The following is a 15,262-nucleotide window of genomic DNA, read 5'->3' on the forward strand; positions in this document are numbered from 1 at the left end:
TTAAGTGCTGTCATCCTGCAATTTATTACAAAAGCTCTACCACAGCCGAGATAATTAATAGGAGTCTAGCATACACCTTCCCAGTACTTTGCTAAGCCAGCTCTCAGCTGGCACTGAGGTGGCCCAAACTCTCCTCCAAGGGTCTGCTGGAGGCTCCCCAGCCCCACGTTGTAATTTGCAACTGTGGCTCCTGCATCAAGTCTTTCTGGTGTTATTTGCCCTCCCTGGCTGCCCCTCCCAGCATTTGAGCCCTGCTACTCTGACTTTGCAACTGGCATCAACTCCTCCTCTCTGTTTGCTTATTTCCTGGCAGCTGGAACATTGTTTTGGTTTGTAACTCAGAGCTTCCAAGCAGCTGACAATCTGGGGGTGGAAAAACAAACCAAAGGACTGGAAATGGATGCCCAGGTCAGGAACAAGCAGCCACGCATGGGGTCAGAGCTTTCTCTGCAACACTGAATCCAGAGTCAGCCGAGCAGTACCACTCTTTAGCTACTGTCAAGACCTGATCCGAAGTTCATGGAAATCACAGAAAGATTCCTATGAATATCAGGCTGTATCCACATGTGATTTCTTACCCTAGAAGTGCTAGGACACGCGACTCACACTAGCTTACAACAGCTCCGGTGAAAGGAAACAATTCTGCATTCCCCAAGGGCTTCCAGCATGTGAACAGTAGCTACAGTTCTGCCGATGTGCATTAATTAATTAATCCACCACCTACCTGCACAGCCCAAGCTGGAACAAGGGAGGCTGCCAGCATCCCTGAAAGACCCAGTGTCCCTCTCTGAACCAGCTCTCAGCTGCTGCAGCACCAGCCCGCAGCCCTGCAGCGCATAGCACAGACTGCATTGCTGCTGGCATCCCGACCAGCTGCCCTCACCAGCAGCAACCCTGAGGGACCTGGCTTCAGCTGAATTGCCCATAGTGCTCGAATCCTACCAACCTCCACCCAAATCAAGCTGTTTTAATCTCCGTCTTCAGAAACTTCTGTGAAATAGAGCTATATATATTCATATACCCAGTTCTCACAGTGCAGTTTTGATCTCTGTAAGAACATAAACATGAATTTAAGCACAAATTCAATTCCAAGACACCAAACTGGAGACAAGCAACCAACTAAAAGCAGAGGCAGGAGCAATCTCCCCAGTCCCCAAACCCCACCTTGGCTGGCTCAAGCCTCATACCAAATTCTGAGGTTTCATGGAGCGATCCCTGTCCTCGGACAGGGGACACAAGGCTCCTGAACCCACTCTGAGCAATCCACACCCTGCTGGGATCACGGTGACACCAAGCCTTTGTATTTTCCCCTCGATGTACCCAGGGATTTCCTCTTAGAAAATCACCAATGGATTTAAAATGCAAGGAAAGGGGTGACCACAAAACTCTCCGGTCTATGCCACCTGTTGCATTTTTCACCGAAAACCTTCAGAGCATTTTACAGGTTATACTTGCTCTCTCATGCCCCATTTACAAAGAATTAAGCCCAGGACATCCCCCACAAGAACCAGGGATCTGGAGGCCCACAGGACTCACCTCAGGCTCATGGGGACCTCTGGGATCCAGGCTGGGCACCCCACTGCCCTCCACAGCTCATCCCCAGCCTGGCTGCAGGTCTGCATGCTCAGAGAGGGGCAGAAAGGGAAAAGTTTAGGATCCTTCACTTTTGGGGAACAAAAAATCCCCAAGTCCTGCTCCTCATCTGACTCCATGGGGGCAATCTCACCCCCAAAGTCAGCTTCCTGACAGGGGAGCAGATCCCACAGGAGGCAAGCACAGCTGACAGCCCCACAGTCACCCACGTCCCCTCCTGATCCATAGGACTGCACAGGGTTGTGTTCCCCCCCCCAGCCCATCGGTCCCCAGGTCCCTGCACCTAAAGCCCCCTAGTTTCATCCGGGACAGGGGACGGGGACATGCAGCCATCATCACCCCGCTGTGGGGCTGGTCACAGCCCCCAGAACCGCCCTCCTCTCTCCGTGGATGCACTCACACACCAGTCCCTGCCGTGCAGCGCTGTGGCTGCCCGGCTGTTGTTGCCCTCCTCGTTCCCAAAGCAACAGGGCCGCCCCGCAGGCCTCACGTCACCACAGCAGCGGGGACATGGCAGTGAGGCCACGGCTGCGGGACACGGTGGCGGGCGGGAGGCAGAAGGGCCACAGCTGGGTGTGGGGACGCCCGGCACCCACCCCATGCACAGGCCCGATGCTCCTTCTCCTCCTGCTGTAACCCAGCCGTGCTTCCCTGCCCTTATCCCCCTGGTATTTGTAAGGAAAGAGGCACAGACACAAGGGACAGGTGGCGAGCAACACCTTGTCTCAAATAACAAAGGCTCAGGAAAAGCAGATAATAACCACAAAAAGCTCACAGTGAAGGCTCCCCCGGCACAGCCAGGTCCCTGTGTTTATCCTAAAACTGAGATGTGACCGGGGGACTCACAGCAGACCCCAGTGCTTCTCCCAGGTCTGTCACCAGCCACCACACAAGGCTGATCGAGGAAAGAGCCACACACCAGATGGAAGCGCAGATAACAGAGAATGTTAAAATACCCTAAAAAAAAAAAAAAAAATCAAACAGCTGCCAGCACTGCCCCCCAAAAGGTGCTGTCAGTTCACAGAGGTGCCCCCTCCTGTGCCTTGTCACAGCCTGGTCCCCAGTTCACCTGTTCTGCCGGGCTCCTGCAGCACCCAGCCTGGCACAGCACAGCCTTGTCACCCCTGGGGAAGCAGCCCCACCTCTGGAAAGCTCTGTAATAAACCCTCTCCTCCCTTAAGGGCAGCCTCAGACAGCTGTAGACTCGTCACTGAACACAGCTTGTTCCACTCTCCGTCACTGAGGAGCTCCAGGTGGCTCTGAGCTCCATCCCCGTGGTCCACTCAAACACGTTTCACCTGAGCGCCTCTGCTCAGGGCACTTGTGCAGGGTCAGATGCAGGGCTAAAGGGAGTTCACTGCTCCCCAAGTTTTGCTTCAACCCCTCATGTCCTTTTCAAGCCACAGATGCTCCTGCAGCTAAGGAAAGAACTGATTCACTGGCTGACAGGACCACAGTGGAAAACTGAATTCATAAAATGGGAAGTGAGAGCATTCCTGGATTAGGTATCTAGAAATTAATTCCTCATTTGTAGTGAGCATCACTAGTATTTTGCCAGGAATCAGTCCCAGACGCCTCAAGCTAAGCCTTGGGCAAATGCCACAGGACTGCAAAGTGCAAAATAATTATCTAAAAGAACATATCAGCTATTCATCTTCCCTAAACACTCAGACAAAAAGGCTTCTGCCTAAGTAACTGGAACAGAGCAGGCCCACAGCCATTAATGCACTGCAGCTGGCAGCCTGTGCCTCACGTCCCCATGTCACAGCCCCCAGGTGGGGATTACCCAGCCCACAGGTGTGCAGGGATCACAGCAGGGAGCTCGCAGGATTCCTTAACACAAAGGCACAGAGGCTTTATTTCTGAAGGCTGGTTTTTATTACAGGTCACAAATCACCATTAGCAAGTATACTGTGATTATAAGGCAAATATATGCGGTAGCTATTAAGAGAATAGCACTAATTAATAGTAGCAGCAGTTAGAAATAAAGGCAATTAGAGGTAGGACAAAATCAGTAATATAGCAGCAAATATAGGTTTGAACTTAAAATACCAGTTTATCAATAATACTAGGGGAATGAAAAATACTTATGAATTAGTAAGTAAATCAGTAATACTTATAAATTAAACTACTTATGAATTAATACTTATGGATTACTCAATTAATACCATAAAAGCAAATATATTTACAACAGCCTATACTTAACAGGACTATGCTTATAACAGGTTATACTTACCAATACTATGCTTATGACAGATCATGTACATACACAATCATAAAACCACCAGCACTAGATGCTTCAAAGCAATGCCATAAGGGGGGTGTAGGTCATATCAACCTAAAAGGGGTCTAAAACTGATCCCCAAGAGAACCACCCCAGGAAGAGGACCAAAGCAGCCTCGCTTCAAAGCTGATCCACATCATGGTGTGTGGAGCATCAGAGTTAACCCAATGTTCCAGCAAAGCTGCAGCCTGATTGAGGAGGAAAACAAAAACAAGAGGAGCACAAACACCATGGGAAGTTTCTCTGAGAATCTCCACTTGGGGTAAAAATCAATTTTACATCAGAGCTAAGTGGGCATAGGACACCAACACCTATAGGTAACCAATAGGTGCTATTAACTTCAGCCAGCCTCCTGAGACAGCTCATAGGTGATGTTGGTTTTAGTTTTCATTGTTTTTCTTTGAACAAAAATATTTGTTTTGTTCTTTAACATTGGTATCTTCAAGACATCTTTGGTTCTCAGGTGCCCAACTACAACTCGAAGGATGCCACCTGCACCCCTCAAGGATGCTCCTCTGGTCCCCAAGACAAGTTCCCAGGCTAGCAGATATTTTCTCCTATCAGTCTTCAGCAGCCATCTTATATCAGGACTTTCTCATCACAGTCAGGAACAGTTGCAGAGTTAACCTATCATTCTGGAAAACAAAGCTACTGTCACAGGGAGAGGTACATAATTATGGAACATATATATACACATTGAGAATCAGACATTCCTTAAAGTCTCTTCAAAGTATCAAGCAAAAGAGATTCAAGTCCTTGCGATAAGTCACCCCTGGTACATAGGGCATCAAATCACCCTCTGGCCAGGCAGGCACCCTGTCCCAATACTGCCTTCAGCAGGGGAACAACCTGAGCTCATCCTCCCACTGTGCTTTGACCCGAGAGCTGCATCACCTATGTGCTGACTTCTCTTTCCTTTATGTTCCCCGCGCTGCTACGGAGATGAGCAAGTCATTAACAGGCAGAGGGAATGGCAGGGCTCTGAGGTCAGTGCCCAGATGTGACCTGTAGGTGTTTTCCTTCCATCAGCCAGAGAGCAGTGGGTGCAGGTCAGTTTGCTTACACCCACTTTACCCAGTGGACACCACAGTAAGGATGCCTGATAATTTCACACACACAAAAAAAGTTTAAGCTTTTTTTTTTTTTTTTTTTTTTTTTTTCTCTTTCTAGACAAGTTCTTCTCAAAATAAACCAGAATTAACAGCATAGGAGAAGCCTGGGATAGGGGAGCTCAAACATGCTGGGTAGGGATAAACCACGCTAAGAGTTTCCTATGTGCTGACTTCAACCCTAAAGCCTTCCTCTCCATGGCTCCTCTTCCCACATCCAGATTCTACCTTCCCAGGGCTGCAGCCAGCCACAGCAGGAGCAGAACCACCTTGGTACCAAGACATAGATGCGTGTAGAAACTCACCCAGCTGTGCACCAGCCAGCCTGCTGGATGAAGAGCAGCAGGTGAGCATTTCCACAACATAACTTACCTCAGTTCCAGATAAAACTCCATCTGCTACTGCCAAGACTGGACCTCAGACACCAGGCTGAACATATCCAAACCCATCTACTGTAGGGCAACAATGCCAGGACACAAAAGGACATGGTTTATCCCTGGGGAAATTCCAGATTACAGCACTTAAGAGGTCCCCACTTTGCAGGGGCACACCAAGGCCATCTGCAGGTTGGAGAAGCACAGCACCCAGGGGGCTCAGCCCTGCTCCTGGCTCAGGCACCTCTCTGGGCTGGGTAACCCTGGAGCCAGCCCAAAGAGGGGTCAAATCCCTTTGTCAAGACCTTAATCACTCAAAGCCCTCACAGGAAGCAGGTGAAAGCCAATGCAGTGAGAGGAGAGCTGCAGAGACCCTGGTGATGGAGCCAAAGGACTGCATGCTCCCTGTGCAAAGCACTGTTTTATTCAATTTTCTCAGCTTCTGCACACAAAACCCTTGGGGGGCTCCAACATTTTGCAAAACACATACGTTCTGCCAAAGCTGCTTAATTTCTGAGAACAGGGAAGGTAAACACTGCAGATTATTACTTTTTCTAGATGGCAGGGACTTGGAGGGAAATGAATACATCACATTCTCAATAGACAGCACAGTGGACGGCAGGGAAGTGTCACTGCAGGTGTACACCATCAGCCAGGCTGTCCTCCATTGGTGGCAGCTGAGCAGAGGAAAGCCACAGCCAGCTTCTCCTGTAGCTTCTTCACCATAACCGTGGTTCTACAGACAGCAGACAACCCTGCCAAGCTGCCTTTTTTAACCAGGAATGGACATCAAATCAATATTTGGGGGTACACACTTTGCTCATACACACAGTTGGCACCCACAAGATGTAAATCCTCTCCCTGCTACCAGAGCTGGCTCACAGGAGAGCCTTGGTGGTGGTGAATCAAGACTGGAAGGATCTGGGTGGGCTCCTGCAAGAGGAGCAAGTGCCTCAGGAGTAAGTGCGGGCCAGGGATGGTGGAGATGTGCTGGCCAAGCAAGCCCTCCTTGCTTCCTGGGAGCATCACCACCAGGAAAGCATCATACCTAGCAGCAGGACTGAACAGCACACCCACATCAGGACTGAAGCACACAAGACCGAGTCTGTTCCATGATTCTTCCTCAGGACATGGCTTATCAGTTCCAGAAGAGGCTTGCAAGCTCATCACCAAATGAAGCAGCCATAGCAGGAGACCTGCATTCTCAGAGACTAGAAAGGGAAATTTATCCACAGATGCTCAGGACCACGAGCTCAGATGAAGTACAGGGTTCACATCACTGCCCCATCCACCCATTCCAGCTGCCCCCTCTCCATTCCTCCATTCCCACTCTCTGCTCCCAAAGGACAAACAAGCTCCTCTTCCCTTGCTAACACCCCCTCTGCTCCAGGAGCTCACCACTGCTTTCTGCCACGATACCCAAGTGCCACCACAAAGCTCAACTCTGAGCAACCATTCCTGTCCCACACTTGCCTCCCAGCTGGCTGCCTGTGTTTCTGGCTTGAAGAAGCACAAGTCTCTGTTAAGGTTTGTCTCATTCTCTCCTAATTAAAAGCATTACCTCTCCCATAACCTTGTTTTGCTCTGCTCCAAGCAGCACGCCATGTCCCAAGGAAGGGGAAAGCCCAAGGATGGGGAGAGGGGGTGACACCCAAGTATAGCCCAGCACAGAATCCAGCCATCTCCCTCCCCACCCTGCTCCCTCAGCACCCCAAGCAAGTCACCAGCCCAGCAGGGGCTGAACAAACCTGCCAGCCCTGCTCTCTCTGGAGGTGCAGATAACTCGGTCCGTGCAGGCAGCTGCTGAACAGGGCTGAAAATCCTTTCCTTGGCCCCTGGGAAATGCTGTTTACATCGCCCTCATCCTCCTGCAGAAACAAACAAGCACACAGCAGGGCAGCGGGCAGGCACAATGCATTATTAACTTCTCCCTTGCTGCAGTGTTAGGAGGATGCAGAGTGCCATCAGCCCCTCCCAGAAGCCCTGCCACAGGCTCTGAGCTGAGAGGCCCGATGATACCAGCACTGCCTGCCATGTGAACACCAAAAACAGGGCCCTCAGGTGGGTTTGAACCAGGCACTCAGAAGTGTACCTTCCTGGCATCATTACCGTGCTAACCCCATCAACCCCGCAGCATCTACAACAATGTTAGATGCCATCAAAGTGTTTTCTACTGAATAACAGCACTGAGGTCACTTACCCAACTGCAACTTCGTGACGTCCCAAATGATCCTCTTCAGTTCAAGCAGGATTCATATTTTTTTTCCCCTCTGAGAAAAGAGGAGAATAAAACTTGACTCCTTTTAGCCACATTCCCCCTGCCTTCCTCTGAGCAGCTCAATCCCACGTTGTACAAGAGAACATTGATTTTCTTGGTAGCACAGACCTCAGTGCACAGCCCTGGGTTTGCTTTTCTCCTGTTTTATTCCCATCATGGGAATCTATTGTTTCCTTACTTTTTGCTTACTTTCAGTCCCAGTTCCAAAACCTGAGCTCTCTTCTCCAAGACAACATGACAATATGTCAAATACATACATTTTGGAGACCCTGACATTATCTGTGCAGCCATCAAATTGGAAAAAAAAAGTAAATTGTTTCTCTCCACAGCTCTTTAGAAGAGAGCAAAGACCGTGTCCCCCACAAATGTAATGCCTCCTAGGTGTTTTGTTTCTTTTTCTTCCCTTAATGCTATGGAACCACTTAATCCAGCCAGCTGTCGTAGTGGGTAAATGCACAAGAAAATATATAAGCCTCGAGAAGCTAATCACAGTTCAAGGGGAATCTCTGATATGGAGGGCAGCGAGGCAATAACTGAGGCTGTCATTCTCAGGAGACAAGGCCACAGGATGATAGGCAGGTTTTGGATGGAGGCTTGACTCCAAGCACTCACACAGCATCTCAGTCTAAAGAAAGGGGACAGGTGTCTAGGGACCTATCACCTACACCATTACAGGGCTGTCCAATAATAGTGACAACCCCAGGAATGCCTTAATCCCAGCTGTCCTGGCCCCATGTCACCTCTGTGAGGTAAAGACCACCTGAAGTCCTTGAGACACAGAGGGCAAATATGCTGCACACCACACTGAAGTCTTCATTTCATGATCTTTTGTGGCTACCAGGGCAGAGCAGGCGTCAGTCTCAGCTCCTTAAACAGGAATGGGGCAGGAGGAGATTTTGCCAGACCAGGCAGCAACTCCACAGGGAAACTGGCCTCCAGGAGCCCGAGTACTGCTTGGCATCACACATGGTAATACCTGAGCACCCATGGCCCAGCAGGATGCTCCTATGGGCAGCTCCAGGGCTCACAGCTCAATGCCAGAGGCAGTCCTTCCTCCCTGCAGCTCCTCCAGGCTGAGGAAAAAACCCTCACTTGCCTATCCTGGTCTACAACAGCTTGCGGTTTCCAGCATCACTTGGCAGCTTCATTTGTGTTAGGACTGGCCCAGAGTCCATGCAATAGGTCTCCTTGGCTCTCAGCAAGTACGCCATCCACAGGTCCAGTTCCTCTCCTGCAGGGCATTTTCAAACACCAACATCTGGTTCTGTTACCTGAAGCAAGGGAAAGAAAGATGAAAAATATACGGTTGTAAGCAGGACACAGAGAAAGGACAAACCCAGCCTGCGACACGTTTCAGCCTGAGCCCACAGGAGCACCTGGCACCGTTACAGCAGCTACAAAGCACCACGAGGAGCTCAGAAGCAGTGATGTGCAAGGAGTAGCCTGTTTTATTAATCACTTGTGAAGCGCTGAAGGAAAGAGCTGGTTGCAAGCACCGCGTCGACCACGAGCTGCCAGCTCTGCTGCCAAGTTACAAAGGAAAGCAAGCACTGAGGAAAACAAACAAAAAGCTAAGAGTGGCTTCATTTGCTCCAGGCAGTTGCCTTCGCAGGCTGGATACTTTAGCCACCTTCAGACTGCCACAGGAGCAGAGTTTGAACTCGAGCAAAACCCCAAAGCTGTTGCTCTTTTGCCTAAAAAGGGACACTGGAGTGTCTTTTGCTCAAATATTTGACTGTATTTGTATCTGGATGCCTTTAGCCAAAAGAGCTGGGAGGTTTTGGTAAAGAACAGCCACAGGGAGGTTGTCCTGGGCTGAATCCAAAGCACTGTTTGGGCACCTAGTACATCCCTAAAAAGAGGCTATGTGGGAGTATTACCGGACTCTATGGCTTTTATGTGAGCAATGTCCCCACACTGACTCCCAGCACATCACATTTTGGCAGCAGGAGTGGAGGGGAAACTTTCTATTCTCCACGGACTGATCCAGCTGAGTTGTTTAACAGGCTCCTTAGGTTCTCCTTCAAATCCCTTCCATCCTTCACACATCACAAGAACAGCCATAAAGACACAGCCAGCAACCAAAACAGCCCCCAACACCTGCTGCAGGTTGTCCTTGAGAGAAACCTTCCCACCTATAAAAGGCCAGCTTTGTAATAAACATACGGCCCCAAAAGCAGAGGGGAAAACCTCAACACAAAGCAGGTTGGAGCCTGTCATGGCACTAAAGGCTGATCAGAAAGCTGGAGGGGTCTGCCCAGGGGGCACCAAAGGCCTGAAAGAATGAAGCTGCCAAGCCACAGATAACACTATTTAAAGCTGACAGGGTTATAGATGACAAGACAGTAGCCATGAAAAAAATAGAAATGAAAAAACTGGCAAAATAGTCAAACCCAGGTTTGCAGCTCTGCAAGGCAGAGCTCAGCACTGCAGGCCTCACCTGATGCAGAGCTGGCAGCCCCACCACACAGCTTCGGTTTCCCGTTACTGGGTCTGTTCTAGGAGCAGCTCAAGAGGGTGCAGGTTTGATTTGAGCAGCCTCTCACTGCCAAAGATGAAAGCAAGGACCTAAGTGCCCCATTTGTGACTTCCTCTCACATTGAGAAGTCCTCTCAGTGCACTCCGGCACCTGATCTCATTACAAGGAAAAGAGGGAACAGATGGGAACATAAAAAGGAGCTGTCAGCCATCAAGCACTGACCCCATCCCTCTTCCTGCTGCAGTGGGAGAATGATTGGCTGCTCTTGGAAGGACAACAAGGCCAGCAGGAGGACTTCAGGTGGGCAATAAACAGCAGCAGCAAATTAAGTCTTGGTAAACAAGAGATCCTCTTGTCAGGAAGCAATTCATCAGGACAGATGCACGAGGACTGTACGGCCAGGAATGCTCCTGTCCCCGTAAGAAGGGGTGAGCTGAAGCCTTCCCAAGTTGTATGTGGCTTGGAAATTTGGTGTTTCTGGGCATCCTGAGTCACACTTAAAAACGCCACCACTCACCTAGGACAGAGGTGAAAAAAGGAACCTGTTAGCAGGTTCTACCAGATCAGTGTTAAACATCCCTAAAATGGGCTTAACAACAATTAGTTTAATTACAATTAATCACAATCATTCCCCCCGTAGCAGGGAGAAGCCAAAACAAGCAGCCCAAACAACTCCTCCTCACCCAGGGGCCTTCACTTCCACCACACCAACCCAAGGACTTCATCCCTAACTCCCACAGCAGGGAAAAATAGCCATTTCCATACCCAATCTACAACCTTTTCCTCTTTCCTGCAGATAGAAAAAAAAAAATCCCTCCCATGCCAAAATCAGCATGACCAAAGACAGACCAAGGATGACAGCGGGTGTCAGAGACTTGCACTGATCTCATTACAGGGACCAGGCAACCTGACTGATCTCCCTGGGACTCGATTTTTCCCTGTAAGCCAAGTCCTGCAGTAGTTAGTTATTTAAGAAAAGGCAAAGGGCTCACAAACAGCTCATCCACATTTCTGTGAATGCCGCAGTGCTCATCTAGCTTCTCCTTTTGTAAGGCCTGAGCAGCTCAGTGTCTTCAGTAACAAAGAGAATAAGCTTTCTTCGTACAAAAGGCCTTTCACCAGGCTGACTGGATTGGAGCCCAAAGTATGGGACACCTTATCTCACCCATATCCTTCAAGCCTGCTGGCTATATCAGCGCATTAAAACATGTGCTTGCTGCAGTCCTTAAAGGAAAAAAAAAAAAATCAGCTTTTTAGACAACTGAGATGCCCATCATAATGTGCAGGAAAATTAAGGTCTGCGTTTTAGGTATCAGCATTAATTGCCCTTGAGCATGTTCCTGTCCTGCAGAGGACACAAGGTGTCACACTCTACCTCTGCTGTGGGGTGAGATGCCCAGCACGTCTGCAAGCAGGGGCAGGTGCCTGCCCCCATCACCGACCCACAGACCTTGCAGAAAAGAGCGAAGGAAGGGCACTGAGTGTCCAGCTGGTGTCTTCAGCCCAAAACAGCACCCTCCACCTCTAAAAAAAAACAAACAGAACAGGGCAAATTAAAATTATACCAAGCACCAAGACCTTCTTGAAGCATCCATCAGCTGAACTTAGTGAGAAATAAAGGTCTACAGTTTTCCTTTAGCACAGCCTCAAGGCAGATGTCTTCTTTTAACCCTGCCCAGCTGCTGCTCCCCCTTTCTGAATTGAGAGCTGGATGCTAAGATCTCACAGCCACAACTTGTGGGGCTGAGCACAGGTGGGTGGCTTAGCTTTAGTTCTATGACTAGGAGACAAACACTTCCAAGTCTGTTTGGAAGTGTTTTGTTTTGTTTTTGTTTTTGTTTTGTTTTCCTGGCTGGTCTCACAAGCAGCGAGAACTCCATTTACAACGATACCTCATTAAAGGTACAGCTGGGATTATCCGTGTTGCTACACCGAACCTTCACAAGGAAAAGCTGGGCTGTAAGGGGAGACGATGGGTCTCCTTATAGAGCAGATCTGGGCAAATAACCCAGCCCCAAGTAATGCTTCTGGGTGAAAGCAGGGAGCTGTGCAGGCTGGCTCTGGGGGGCTCCAGCTGTGAACAGAGCTCAGCTCTTGCTGTTTTGCCAGCTCTCCCTCCCCAGACAGGCAGGGGTTAGGTAAGAAACCTCCCCTCCGCCAGGCCACCTGAACCCATAAAGGCAGCTTTGGTCCCTGGGCTCGGCTCCACTGCCCTGTGCTGCTCAGGAAGTCCTCCTGCCTTGCTGGACACTCAGCTCCCTCCTTCCCCAATCCTGAACCCAAGGGAGGGCCCTGGAGCAGCCCCTCCAGGCTTTCCAGCTTGCTGGGCTGCATCTCTTCACAAGCCACAGAAGGGCTGCCCTTTTTCTCCTGTCTCGCTAGCAAAGCGAGCTGAAAGGCAGTCAGGGACAGGCAATCAGTCGGGAAGGCAGCATCCCTCCCTCCCGACGAGCAGACAAATGGGCAGGCATTTGCAGAGTGCTCTGAAGGCACATCACCCTGTAGAGGTGCCCGTCATTAGTCCTGCTATTCCTGGCTCACAACAAAGCTTGTTTGTTTTCGGCAAAAGCTATGAGAGAATAAAACACTTGCACACATCCTGTCTCCCTGGGAACTAATCCCGCACTTCTCCTCCTGGATTTAACTGTCCATTTGAGCCCACGGCAAAATTTCAGACACCTGGCATGAAATGCAAACAAGGGTCAGATATCAAGTGCTATCTCTGAGGATGTATTCCCAAAGGAAGCTCTGTTCATTATGGTGATAATTCAGGTAAGCCTGGAACAGCTGCTCTTCGGAAGAAGCAACACAAGGAACTGACCCCCAGCACACTCCTCCCAAAGCCCTGCTCAGCACCCCAGCAGGGCAGGGGCTGCTGCCAGTGTGGGCTCCCTGCCTTCCCAAATTCCCCCAAGTCTTCAGTACGGGTCCATCTGGCCACTTCAGAGCAGCAGCAGCCGTCTTTCCAGTAAAACGAATTCATCTCAAAGAGAAGAGGCAGCTGGCAGCTGCTCCCAAATCAGATCTTACGGCAGACAAGAACACCACTGCATTTCCAGATGTTCTGTAACGCTTGTTTCTCTTCCTTTCCCTCATTCCTCACAAAGCAGAGCGCATGATCATCAGTTGGATCAGGCCAAGGCATGGAAAAATTTAGGAGGAAGGGACTCTTGGATGTCTCTGGTGCAATCCCCTGCTCACAAGAGGGCCAATGGTCAAAGATAAATCAGATTGCACATGGACGTATCCAGCAGTGTTTAATATCTCCCAGCCTGGAGATTCCCCACCTTCCAGGCCCCATAAGCTCATATTTGCCTTCAAAGTTTCCAGACACAAGTTTGTCATCGGCTGTGACAAGAGACGTTCTGCACTGTGATCCTGCAGCCCTTGCTCTGGGAGCCGACCTCAGCACACGCCTTCAAAGTCCTTGGGTAATTGAAGAGAAGAAAGTCTCCTGTTTGGGTTGCTTTTTGTTGTGAAGCAGCCATCTGTTGAACCATCAGCCGAGATAAAAACGCCAGCTGCTTCCTACCAAAGAGGGAGGCCCGTGTATAGCTGAAAGGCACTGAGGTTATCTGCCTTGTGCATATGAGCGCCAGAGAATGTGCAATGGACCAGTAACCCCACAGAAACAGGGAAACAACTTTTTGGGAGGCTGGGTCTGGAACAAAGGCCGATTCTCACTCCAGGTACAGTACAGATATCAGCCAAAAGCAGCGGCAGCACCAGGCCTGGAGGCAGAGGAGCTGGCTAGTGCTCTGGCTTCTCTGCTTTCTGTAGCCTGGGCCCCCCGACACCCTACAGCCTGTCCCACAGCTAGGAGAGGCTGAATATCTGACCCCACGGTATATAGGGCATCTCTGGCACGAGTCAGATCAAGACTCGATGGTCCAGATGGAGTTTCCAAACGGTTCCTCCAACACTGAGCAAGCAGCATCAGGACACACAGCCCTCTCCTCACCATCCATGTATTTATTCTGTGCAGCTGATCTACCAGGAGATAAACTGCAGATGTTGGCATAGCCTTGGCCCTGCAGATGGAGTAGGATACCTGCCTCTTCACGGTCTGGCAATGCAGCAGCACCCAGGCCCGTCCCCAAGGGCATGGCTGGAACTCTAGCACATTGCTCTGCACATGGGGAATGGTGGGCAGAGAAGCTGGGTGCTAGGATGGAGAAACAACCAAGGATGTCAGAACAACATTTAGATGGTAACAGAACAGCAAATGCCACTGTTCTACAGATCCCATCTTTAACTAGCAGCAGCAGACCTGGTATGGGCTAGATTATCCAACATACTTCCACGGCAAATGTTCCCCCTTGCCCTGAAAGAGCTGGCTGCATCCAGCACATCAGGTTCACCAAGCCTTTACCTGGGTTAACCAAACCTTTACCACTGTCCACACCGGTGTCTCTGTGCTCTCTGATGTGGGGAGGCAGATGCTGCTGGTCCAGGTATCCCTGTGGCAAGTACTGTACACGGGGAGCAAGAATGATATCAAAAATCTAAGCCCTGATAGCAAGAATTTTTCAAAGCATCCTCAATTCAGCCTTGTCACTACTGCAAGGTGAATAGGCACCACTCACTTTAAGCATGGTTGACTGCAATAAATTGGTGCAGACTTGTAACCGCTCCTAGTAGATATGTTATAGTGAAGTGTGAACGTCTGTGCTAGGACATTTTTAGTAAGAAATATGAAGATACAGATTTCCAGACTTCTCCCGGTGAGAGGAGGAAGGCTCAGCATGTCAGTGATTCAACCTGAACTGGCTCTTGTAACAAAGTCAGGAAGAAAAGTTAGACTTGTTTTTTGGTATGTTGAGTTTCCTCCTTTTTCTCTTTCCTGGAAGAAATAAATGTGATCCTCAGGGCAATAGCACCTAAAGGACAAACACAAGTCTCAGTCACAGTTACCTACGTTATAGGAATTTTAAGTTCTGGTCTCAGGAAGTATGCCCTTTTGAAACCACCCAGAGCTCCTCGGAGTGGCAGCAGGGGGTTAACTGCAGCACTGGCTTCTGCACCATCATCTCCTGGTCTATCAGCTGCACACAAACACAGCAAGGCATGGATCGGCATCCAGAAAGACAGTTGCTGGTACAAAGCAGAGGGTTTCAGCCAAGACACAGAGGCCAGAGTACCAGA

The sequence above is a fragment of the Aythya marila genome (genome assembly GCF_965140915.1).
Source record: "Aythya marila genome assembly, chromosome: 12".
NCBI lineage: Eukaryota > Metazoa > Chordata > Aves > Anseriformes > Anatidae > Aythya > Aythya marila.